The sequence below is a fragment of the Pinus tabuliformis genome, chromosome 7 (genome assembly GCF_031772625.1).
Source record: "Pinus tabuliformis cultivar Carrire ecotype Pingquan chromosome 7, CPIR1, whole genome shotgun sequence".
NCBI classification, from domain to species: Eukaryota; Viridiplantae; Streptophyta; class Pinopsida; order Pinales; family Pinaceae; genus Pinus; species Pinus tabuliformis.
In genome coordinates, this window is record NC_142293.1 from 1105835155 (window position 1) to 1105847409 (window position 12255).

General features: G+C 36.0%; 1 protein-coding gene across 3 annotated transcripts in view; it reads left to right on the plus strand.

Annotated features, from left to right (window-relative positions):
* The first annotated feature begins 308 nt into the window (after nucleotides 1-308).
* Nucleotides 309-12255, plus strand: part of LOC149251415 (phosphoinositide phosphatase SAC7-like) — a 321376-nt gene continuing 309429 nt past the window's right edge. For 2 of the 3 annotated variants that reach the window (XM_089459424.1, XM_089459422.1), the window contains exon 1: nucleotides 466-843. The gene's annotated coding sequence lies outside the window, so the exon portion shown is untranslated. Of the gene's footprint in view, nucleotides 434-465; nucleotides 844-12255 lie in introns of those variants that run through there. The other variant, XM_089459423.1, reaches the window with a different exon arrangement.

A 12255-nucleotide genomic window follows, 5' to 3' on the forward strand; every position in this document is an offset into this window, starting at 1 on the left:
GAAACCATTTAAATCTTTACTTTTTAAAATTTTCTATTAATAAAATTCTGTTAAGTAAAAATTTATCACAATTATAATTTTAGATAAATACAAATATTATTTGTAACCAAAGAATTATTTTAAAATTCTTTAATATCTTTATTATAACGAAATTATACTAAAATAAATCAAATCAAAGTTTAAACAATTTTTAAAAATTTACTTCATTGGAAATAAAGGCGGTCAAATAACTACTTTTAAAGAACAATTCAAACTTAGATAAAACGTGTATACCTGAACATAAATAATAAAGATCTCCAAGATAACTACAGTACACGCAAACGCAACCAGAGAGGTCACGGATCAATAATTAGGGAGGAGGGAGATTGGATTGCTTGGTTACGCTGTGTTTACGGAAACACTAATTAATGATAGAAAGTGAAAAATAAGAGCGGTATTCATTAGGCTACCGTCAATATTTTACGTTTTTTTTTTTTTTTCCATTCACATGAGTAAATTTAAGAAGATGTTTTCCATCGACATGAGTAAATTTACGCGATCGCATGTTTCGTTCACATGCAACTGGTCAGGGGCGTACACCACATGATCATCGTCGTCTACAGCTCAACACAGCAAAGCAGTGCATAAACCTCACCACAGCAAAGCAGAGCAGAAATCGAAAGAAAATAATAAGGAGGATGATTACTGTGTAGAATTATCTAGCTTAATATACCTTGACCTCTTGAAGAGAAGAGGAGACGAGATTATTCTCTAAAATATAAAGCCAACGGCCATTTCTTCAATTAATTCCCCGCTATCTACCCATCGAGATCGATCGATCAGAGCCAATATCAGATCAAACAGGTACATTGCATTTTTTGCTGGAGATCTTTTCTTGACTGTTTCCTTTGCTTTCTGAGTTTTGATTTGCCACTGCAATTTGTGGTCTTTATAGCCCGCTTGATTATAATTCGTTTAAAATTACGGATTGATGTGCAATGGCGTAAATGTTTAAAGATTTCAATTTCTTTAATTCACCTCAAAGTCTTGTGCAGCCCGGGCTTCAGCCAACAGGCAAGCAGTATTTGAAAGGTTTAGGGCTTTACTAAGTAGGGAATTTTGCAACCATTGCTAATCTCGAAATGAATTCCGGATCGATTCCTAAAATATGGTGAGCTTGAAATGGGATAGTTCTGTTGCTTAAGAGTACCACCTAAGTTTTTCCTGATCTCTCGAAGGAGAGCCATATTCTGCTAGTTATATTTTTCTTTGACATTAGTAGTTACACGTGGCCACTAAAATACAAACCTTTAAACATTTCATACTTACAAAGTTACAACTAACGACAAGCATAAAATGCTGATGCCCCAGACTCGATTGTTCATAAAAATTTGTCGGCCAACTCATATAAGCATATTTTTTGAGCAGATTAGAGAGGTAGACGTTAAGTTGAGTCAAACTCAAAAAACTAAATTCGTTCCATGCGCCGCAGACTGACCTTCTTGTTCAAGGCTGTGATATTTAACGATCTATAGATTCTGCTGGGTTCGAAATTCTGGTACCTTACATGCTGACTTGTCAATCCAGTGGTGAATGCCTCGATTAGAGGCCATTTAATTATATCAAATTTTCATCTTTGGTTGGACGCAGACTAGTTTTTAGATTTTTCGTAAACCCAGGTTTTTTCTGTGGTATAGGTTGCACTTGTAAAAGGCTTGATTTTAGACTTGCATTATCATCACTATCATTCTGTACAATAAAATGTCAGTTGATAAGTTCCAAATTCCCATTATGTGGAATCATCAAATCTTGTTTTGATTTTTTCTATTTCTTGATCCGTGTATTCCAAAGTAATATGATCAATATTTGTTTAGGAGGTCATATTGTTTATGAACTATAAAAGGCTAATATATGATGTGGATAGAATCAAACGCATCTTGTGGTTATGCCAGATGTTTAAGCATGGAAACTAGGGGGATTTAAGCAGACCATTACTTTCAAAAGCTTTCTGCAACAATGGCTTTCACCCTATACTCGTCAATAGTACCAGAGGGAGGAACTTTACAATGTTTATTGACGAGGTCTTTGAGAATCCTCCGTTTCAAGGAAAAACATGCCTTTATTTTCAAGAAGAAGAAAGTTACATTCATGATGTGCTTAGGGCATTAGCACCATATAGGTCTGATAAAAATGCCCAGGTTCTTTCCTACCTGCCTTCTATATCATCCTCTAACTAGTAAAACATACAAATAAAAAGGCTGAAAACCTGCAAAGACAGACCTCGTAGTGTCCATATATTCAGTCAAATATTTAATAGACCACAAGAGTGCATATAACTGTCTATCCCACAGCATCATCAGTAGGCCTAGCATCCATAAATCATCAGAAAGAAACATAGAAACTTCCTTAGAGGGGCGATGGGAAGAAGTTCCCATCTGCCTTCCCATCTTCCCCTTGTTCTTGCAGCAAGAGATCTCCAGTCTACCCACTGACAGCTTGATTGGACAGCCTGCAAGCCTTTGAATTATGCTCTTGAAAGATGTGATGTAAAGAGATAACAGAAAAGTTAAAACTGAGCAGCAAGAGATAACATCACGTCCAGCAGTGGAGTTGAGGTGAGGTTTTGCAGCCTGAAAGTACGATTTACCCATGCAGATACCAATTTGGAGTCTTCATGGACTTGACACATGCCCACGTTCTTGTTTTTTGCCAACCTCAGCCGTAATGTTAGGGCCTGTAACTCTGCCCAGTCGTAGCTTGAATGAGAAACTTGTGCCATCAACTAAAAGCAAAATACACCAGCACAACTAGGACCTGGAACCCCTTTACTGACCACATCAAATAACTCCAAGGGCTTTGATATATTGATATCCAATGAACCTATGTTTTTAGGAGCCTTTTGCTTTGCAACCTGTTTGACATCATCATAAGCATATTTTATTTTGTTAAATACCTTGTAGGCGAAGAAGAATGAACCTTGGAAGAGCACGGCATCTGTAGTTAGACAAAGACCCCAAGAGACAATCAACGGTGGAATTCTGTGGTTGACCTGTGTTGTATTATTGATCCATGATTTAAATCCATCTATGAGCGGTTGAACTTCTCAATAGTCATCATCCCTAATTATGGAAAGAGCAAAGTTACCGGACTTGGAATCAGGAAAAACTTGTTGAGTTAGAAGAGCCAAGAGTTTGAATTGGATTGGAAAAAAATTGGCAAGTACAAAAATATAAAGAAATACAACAGTTCAAAAACTCAGGGAAAATCAGGAAAAAATTGGCGAGCAGAGTTTAACTTGTGATTCATCGCTAGTGAAACTTGGTGAACCCTTGAGTTTGATTTGGGCTGAGCTCGAAAAACATTTTTTGGCCTGACTGAGTCAAATTCATGATTTCTATGGCATTAGGAAAGGACATTTTTCCAGACCTCCATACACAAGATGCTTGATACTTTCTCCATCTGCTTTGTACATAATGCATAAACCAGGCCTCTGCCATCCTCTTTTTTGGAGGACTTTCCAAGTAAGTACCTTATTGCAAAGAGCCAACCAAAAGAACAGTCTTACCTTGCTTGCCTTGCCTATATGCTATAAGTTTCTTCCTGGTAAGGTGGAGGAAGCACCCTAAAAGCCCAGAAAACGAGACCTATGGGGACCTCAGAGATCACATGCCAAGCCTTTGCAAATGATCATGGTTCATGTCTTTGCTTCAACTTAGCGTGACATCCTTACAATGAGTTTGTTAGATTAGGCTGTGTGCAGTGCAGTGCAATGCATAAGCAATCCGGTACCGCACCAACTCAACTCTTATTTGGGAGAATCTTTAGTCAATTTTGGACTCTTGTAACTTTGTAAGTTGTTATTGTGATACTGGTTCTGTGCTTATCTCTTGTGTATATTGTCCACTTGCTCAATTGTTCTCTTTTGTTTTTTGTTAATTTCTGCCACACATGAAAAAATGAATACTTCACTTCCCTAAGTGAAGGTCAGTCAGTCACTGCAGCTAAGTAAATCCTAGTTTTGCTTCCCACATTTTGTGAATGGTAAAGGACAAGTGTCAAGTGAGGTCTGACGAAATCCAACTAAACATGGAATTTCTCATTCCTGCATTTTGATACTGAAGTTTTATCTTGCAGTTCAGAGCAATCTTACTAGTTCCAGCTATCTTCAGTTTCACATACCTACAAGCAAGGCTTTGATGCCAATTCCATAAATACAAATGCATGCTTTAAAGTTACAAAGACATGCTTCTTATCTCAATGTAATCAGTAATCGGTGGATATAGTTTCTTAAATGGTTATGGGTTTTGAAATACCACTTTCAAAATTTAATTAGATGGGGAAATATGTGTATGTTTAATACATACGTACATACATATATTCACTATTCTCATTGCACAACCAAAATTTACCTTTGTTTTAAAGTTTTTTTTGGGCAAATATAAATTAAATGATAATTAATTACAAAACTAAAATGTACCTTTATAAGGTAGGCAATGCAAACAAAACTACAATAAAAATAGGTGCTAAGACACCAGGACTGAGGATCGAGAAACCCCTTCCAAAATCAGCCTGCTCTACTCCCCTTTTAGAATGTTTGTGGTTAGGTTAGCCATACATTTCACAGGTTTTTAGAAATTCACATGGCATTTTCATAAAATGAAAAACTAGAAAGGCCTTGTGTTAAAATTGGCAACTAGGGCCAAACTCTACATGGGTCATATTATTTATGACAGCTGATATTTTTCTTGGATTCCTTTCTCCGAGAGGTGTAGGATTGATCTAAAGATCATCCGATCCTGACATGTACAAATGAAGTTATGAATTTATTTTGATTATGGATAAATTGTCAAAGTCAATCAGCAAACTCATGTAGGCTCAGAAGCCCAACAGTCACGTCTATTCATCGTCAACGTTAGCCTTTAGATTCATGATGCCTCATCCTCATTTGGACATCACTCATCTTCACACATCTCTTTCTCCTCATTGATTGGGTATGCATTTCTGGGCAACATCTCTCTCCACATGTGCGAAGGAAAGAAGGGCAATTTTCTGTTTTGGGCGTTGATCTAATTTCAGGGACAGTTTGACCAAGTGCTGACCAGTAACATTGACCTGTTTGACTCCATTTTTGTGTGAGGAAATTCTGTTTGGGCAGGCCGCATTTTTGGGCACAGGAATCAAGGCAATCTGTTGACTTTGACAAGTGTTGACTGCAGCTAGGGTTGACCACAGGTTGACTGTTTGACTAGATTTTGACTGGGCTGATTTTGGACTGTTTTGAGGGCTGATTCATCTTGCTGTTTGGAGGCCGAAGGTGATTGAAGTGGACCAAATTGTTGAGGGTCAAATCTTCCTTGTTGACCAGTGTTGTCTTTTCTGGCTAGGGCTCTTTTGCTGCTGTTATAAATTATCAGATTTGTAAATTATACTATCTCTTTTTGCTGAATTATTGAAGACTATAAGAAAAATTGATCAAGGGTTTCCCCACATTGGGGTTTGTCCCTGGCTAGTGCGACATCTTGTGTCCTCTTGTTTTGGCTTGTCTCCTACTGTTTATGTTTATGTTCTATCTGCATTTTACTATCATGTTGATGTGATTGCTAAACTGGATATTGATATTGGGCTAACAAAAGAAATTGAAGTAAAATTGCTCTAAAGCATAGAACATACCATTGTTGCCTAAAATTAACACCTTGTTGATGATATTTTACTCTGACAACATTTAGGATTCCACAAACAATGTGCTATCTAACACCGGGTAAATCTTTAGCCCTTCCTCCTCTTACTAATACTACAGATTCACAGAGTGTTCTTGTAAATTATGGCCAATACCAGGGTTATAAGCAGTGATTTCAAATCCAGTGGTTAATTGTATTTGCCAGATTGCACAGCTTTGGAAATACACAAACTCTGAGAATTCTCGGAAAACTGCTCCCATGAATCCCTCTAACAAAATATCTAGGAACACTAGCTTGAAAACAACTGCTGACAACTAGTTGAAAATATCATCTATATGTCATGATATTTTCAATATATTGCAAGTTTTTCAATTCAATACAATTGGCTAAGAAAATTGAGATATTTCTCTGGGTATGAAAATATTACTATGTTTTGAAAATTTAGCAATATATTGTCAAAATATCATGAGATTATGGAACATCTTGGGTGGGTCAGGGGATTTTTTTTTGAAATTTTGTGCTCATTTTAAAAAGGAAAAGCAGGTGATTGAGACAAAGGGGTAGAGGGAGGGGGTTGCTTCATATTTGAAAAAAATTGAACATTTTGCTTTATATTTGAAAAAAATTGATCTTGGTTTTTTCTTTTGGATTTACGTTTGCCAAATTTTTTCCCAATAGTTCCAATAAGTTTCTTTCTGGACACTAGGCAATATATTTGCTGACAGGATATTTGAACATTGTTCACAATTATTGCCATACCAACAAATTCTGCTCACAAACAATGCATACCAACAAATTCTGCTCATGAAGCAATTCGACAAGGCAGTTGTAGAAACAATGGAGAAACATGAGGGATTTGTGGTTTATTATTTCACTGACATTTTTCCTTTTTGTTTCTTATAAAATATGAGATCTTTGTTTGGGGTTTGGATGCATTTTTATATTTTAATGATTTTATGACATTGACTGGTCATTGAGGGCCCTGCCATTGAAAACAAATAAAAGATGTTAGGAAACATCTTCCATTTTTGTGAAATGTGTGGGCATGTCTGGGGAACACTTCTCAATGTTCCTGTTTTTGAGAACTATCAGGAAATGTTTCTGGGGACATTTCCCAAGTGTTTCCTGGGTGTTCCAGTAAATGTTTCTGAGAGGGAAAACAATGGCTTGGGGGAGTGCTTTTTGGTAACAAAAGGTGAATCTTTGCTGCTCATGGAGATTGGACATATGCCTGCATAGGTTTTACTAATAAGGAGAACTTGGTGTTACTTTTTTAAACATCTATCCACATTTCAGAACCTGAAGAACATATCCGTACTGTTTTTATGATTATGTCCAAAGGCATCATCTCTTCACTTAATAACCATTACAATTCTTGACTAATCTATTGAAACCAACAAGCATTTCTAATACTATTTTCCATATGTGAACCTATATCATAGAAATGAAATGAAGCTTGAGGATTGGAATGTTTAAAGACGAGGGATGACTACTTAGTTTTGGATGGTATCTAAAACATCTTTGGGTTCCATTGTCATTTATTTGACAATGTGAAAGAAAATTTCCAAATTCTTTATTCAGATGAGAGGATAGTTTCTGGTAACAGACAAGGTTCTGTTCCATCATAAGCAGTGCAGAAGACAATATTTTGATGGGATTATTAACAATCCAATACGATGATTCCAAGTTTAATAAAATAACTTTAATATGTAATAATGGTTGCATGGAGTTAAGTGACTATGATAGATTAATAAGGTGCCATTAATATTAAATAGTTGAGTCAAGTAGCATAACTACCTAGTGAATGAAATATAAGTTTTTATACATCAATGTGTGAAATGATTCCATTTGAATAAAATATTGTATTCCACATCTTGTATTTGTGTATCCAGTTTTTAAATGGTATCAGAGCATGATATCAGTTCCAAAGCTTGTGAAGATTAGAGATTAAAGGAGGTGCCATAAATTGCTAAGGCAAAAGAAATAATCGCTAAGAAGGGAAGGGTGACCAGTGAAGAAATCAAAGAGGAGGTGAATCTATTTGTTCAAATGGTTTTAAGTTTTTAAATTTTTTTGAAGTTTATACCTTAGAGAAATGATAATAAAATAGACTTTAGGAAAAATTACAAAGAGAAAATAAAAAGAAGGAAAGAAAAATAAAAGAAATAAAAAATTGCAATTTTGAGAGCTTTGGAGTCGAGCAACTGTCAACCATGGAGTGCTGCGCTGCAGAGAGAGTTGAATTATTAATCTTGTATGTGAGAAATTGTAATGCCCTACTTGATCCTATCATGCTAATTTTGATTAGTGTTTAATTAACCTGAAAATATTGACTTATAATTATTAAGTAATATTGGTATATACCTACACTTGTGAATCTGTAATTTTATTTTACTGATATGACTTTTATTATTTGTTATTATTCAATTCCCAAGGTGTCTTCTCAAATTTACTTTTGGATAAGATATGGTCTTCTCCAATTTATTTCTAAATTAAATATCTATATTTTAATTTCCAAGGTGTCTTCTCAAATTTACTTTTGGATAAGATATGGTCTTCTCCAATTTATTTCTAAATTAAATATCCATATTTCAATTCCCAAGATGTCTTATCAAATCTACTTTTGGATAAAATATGGTCTTTTCCAATTTATTTCGAAATTAAATATGCATATTTTATTTCCAAAATGTCTTCTCAATTCTACTTTGGATAAGATATGATAAGAAAAGTCAAGGATATTAAAATAAAAGGATGAGGGGGTAGTCATGACATTAATGATAGGTAGTTGAGGTGGATTGGAGGAAGAGAGATGAAAGAAGAGGATGAGAGGAAAGGGGGAGATCCTTGGTCTTTGTTTTGGGCATTGGAGGATTTTTATTTTGGGGAGGAATGTGGAGGAGAAGGGAGAGAATGAGAGAACTCAAACTTGGATCTATAGAGAGTGTTGCTTCTAACTTGGACACATTATAGCTGGCTGGACTTGGGACCAGAGGGCTAGGGAATCTGTGGAGGTTCCATGGGCTAGGAAATCATTTCTAGTTGGCTGAGAGGTAAATTCAGTTGGGTAGCCAAGAGGAGCATCCCAACCGAGTCAGTAGCATCCCAACCAAGTTACTGAAATAAGTATTTTTCCATTTGTTGATTACTTATGTAAATTGTTGCAAATGAAATTTCTTACTTATTTAAAATGCCGTAAAGCAAATTTTACTTGCATGTTATTACTTACTAAGTAAATGTAGAGTTATAAACATGTTATTTCTTCTTATTATAGTTAAATTAAAGGATGAATCTAATTTAGTTAGAACACCTAAGATAAGTCCTCACAAAAAAAGACAAACTCTAGATTCTAGAGAATCCCTTAGCAAAGAGTAGACATACACAAGATAAACAAAGATGATTCACACAGTGCATGAGAGCCAAAATAACATGTAGATATCCATGCAGAATACAAAGCTCAAATATTGTGAGTGTTAAGCAAAGTGTGCTGTGCTGCAATGAGAGATGAACCGTTGAACCTGTACATGAGAAAAAGGTAAATTCTAGAGAATCCCTTAGCAGAGACTGGAAAGACACAACACGAACAGAGAGGATTCACACAGTGCATGAGAGCTAAAGTAACACATAGACGTCTATGCAGAATATAAAGCTCAAAAATACATGAACATGATGTGAGTGTTGTAGAAAACCACATGTTGTAAATCTATGTGTTTAAGAAGAAATGTGTGCATGAACAAAACACGTGCCCTAACCCGTGTAGCCAAAAGAGAAAATCACATGAATATATGCTCTATCAAATGATACAATGCCCAAAGGGAGGTTCATTGTTGAAACAAAACAATGATCTTTTTGAATAGCATAGTGCAAGAAGAACATAGTGAATTTTTGTGCTCTAGGACACAAAAATTATTACCGTATACCAAGTCTTTGAAGTAGAGGTAACCACACAAATTCTTGAAGGCCACATAGTTGCAAATGAAATTCATAAAGTATTATTTTTATTTGTATAGGGCACAAAGTCAAAGGATTCTAAAGGTATATGATTTCTTAAATTGTTGCATTGACATATTTTTTTCATGGAGCAGAGGGATTGAAGTTTAATAAACTTATTTTGGCATGCAAAACCCAGAGAAAATCTCATCTCGAAAGATTGTTTTTGATGATTGTTTAATATTGCACACAAGCATGCCTTTCTAAAACAAAACAACGAGTTTTGTTCAAAATCTCTTTTAATTTACACAAAAAGTCAGATTTTCATAATAATGTTTGAAGGAAAATATGAGTATGCTTACCCCCCATGAATTTTTGATGTAGCATGGTGGATAGAGGGAGGTACCATGCTACCACAAGAAGGAAAGCCCAATTTCCCATGGCTTGGAAGGGAGATGGAGTCACCAGCTCGTTTTGAAAGATATCAAGGAAACTTAGGCAATGGAGGAAGGCTAATAGTTTATTTGAGATTGAGAGTAGATCTTAACATGAACCATAGAGTTTGAGGTTGATTTTATATGGCTAGTCCTCTTATGTGTCAACAAGTAGATGTATAACAACATATTAATAAAGGAAAGAAAATAAACTAGGGTTTATTTCTTGAGTCCTTTGGTCAGCTGATTTACTTGTAAGGAAATAAAGAGAACTTGAAATGAAGGAAGATGCAATTGAGTTAACCCCATTTCAATCCAAATGCACATGAAAATAAAGAAGTATCAGGATTTTCCCCTTTTTACTTTGACGTGCAAGCAAACTAGAAGAATAACCTATAGGGTTTATCGATTCCCTATGTGGGCAAAGCCATTAAACTATATGTGAGATTGACAAAACAAGAGAAACAGAAAGAAAGGGACACTGCTTACATTGAGATCCAAGACAAAGACTAAGGAAGCATAGAAGGCTTAGGATCCTATGTCAATATATTTGCAAACTTACCGAGGATCCCTTCCAAAACATAGTTCAACAATTATGTTCTATAATATGCAATAATGGAAACACACTAAGCAATCAAACATACACAAAAGATTTATTTAATCAATGCAAGTATGAAAAACCTTTATTCCATCAATGAGAAGGTACAGTCCCCATCCAATGTTTTGTTGGAACCTCCCTTTAGGTTGATTTTGGGAGACCAAGATGTGTGTATGGAGTTAGTCGAAGACACCCTAGAGTGTCCAAATAAGTCCAAAGGAGAGACTACATGTTGAGGAAGACTCGAGGTGGCTAGAGGGTTGAGGAGATCATAGATCCAAGCAGTGGAAGTGCGTGAAAAGTGGAGATGAGAGAGCTAGGTCACAATTTGATGCATAGTCGAAAGAGTTTTTACATGTGGAACATAAAATACATATATCAATGTCTAATAAATGACCACAAAAGTAAGTCAGTGGGATTGAGAAGTATATCCAATGAAAGTACAATGTGGGAGAGTGAAAACATCTTTGAGAGCAAAAGTCGAAAGGGAGAAACTAAGCAAATATAAGATATAAAGAGTCTAAATGCTAAGCTATGGGAGTACAAAATAACATCTTGAATTATTTATTTGACTAGAAGTAATGAAAACTAAGAACAAGGCCTTAGTACTAAGTGAAAGAGATACCTAGTTCTGCTAAAGGTGATTGACAAGTGTGAGAGGGGTGAGGGGTCCCAAGGAGGGTGTTTTTTGACAAGTTTTCAATTATTATGAAATGGCCGATCCACTTTTTATTGATACTGCTTGGGAAATGGTCAGGTTTGAGAGGGGCTAGTTGTATGACCTTGTGGGGAGCACAACCACAAGGAAACCAAACTATGTTAGCATCCAAGCCTATAGGGAAGAAAATTTGGATGGAAATCTGGCATCTTGGCTAGATATATGGTGCTGAGTAGCTCCCCCATCTCTGTGGTCTCTATGATTTGATTTGTCTGCTAATGTTGGGGAGAAACCCGCTTTTTGGAGTGACAACTCTATATGAGTCACAAAGGAGAGAGTGACCCTTGGGAGGGGGTGGATGAAAAGAAATTCAAGGCCTCACTGCTATGATATTTAATGTATCATGGGGCTCTGCCTGCCACTTGTCCCATCTAAATGGAATAGCAAGGAATTAAGAATCGATCCTCCTAAGGGTCTCTAACATAGGTGGGGTACCTAGAGTTTGAGGTCTATGCTCAAGTGCTTTTCTCATGAAAAGAGTGAGGTATTGTTGATCAGAGAAAACTTGAAATCTCATAATAGGCAATGGTATCTCCATTGATCTCATAGTAAATAGGGCATCAAATGAGATGCTTTTATGTCCTGATCATTCCAAGGAGCAAAGTTGGTGAACCTTGTTTGGTCTTGGGGTATGATGATGAATCGATGCTTATGAGAACTCATGCTAAAATGGTGAGATGAGGTCTTGAGAGCATGCATCTAGTGTCAGAATGTGTATCATAATCAAATATTGAGGTTGTTGCTTAATTCTATGAAGCACTTTGCATAGAGAGACATCCTTAGACTCAAACCCTTAGGAGGGGTGGTCATGTAACTTGGATATTCTATCTATAGAGATCTGCACTTAGACTACGATTCATATCTTACATAATGGGCAGAAGGTGACCTAGGGCATTAAGGGAATATCTGAAACAGGGTAAG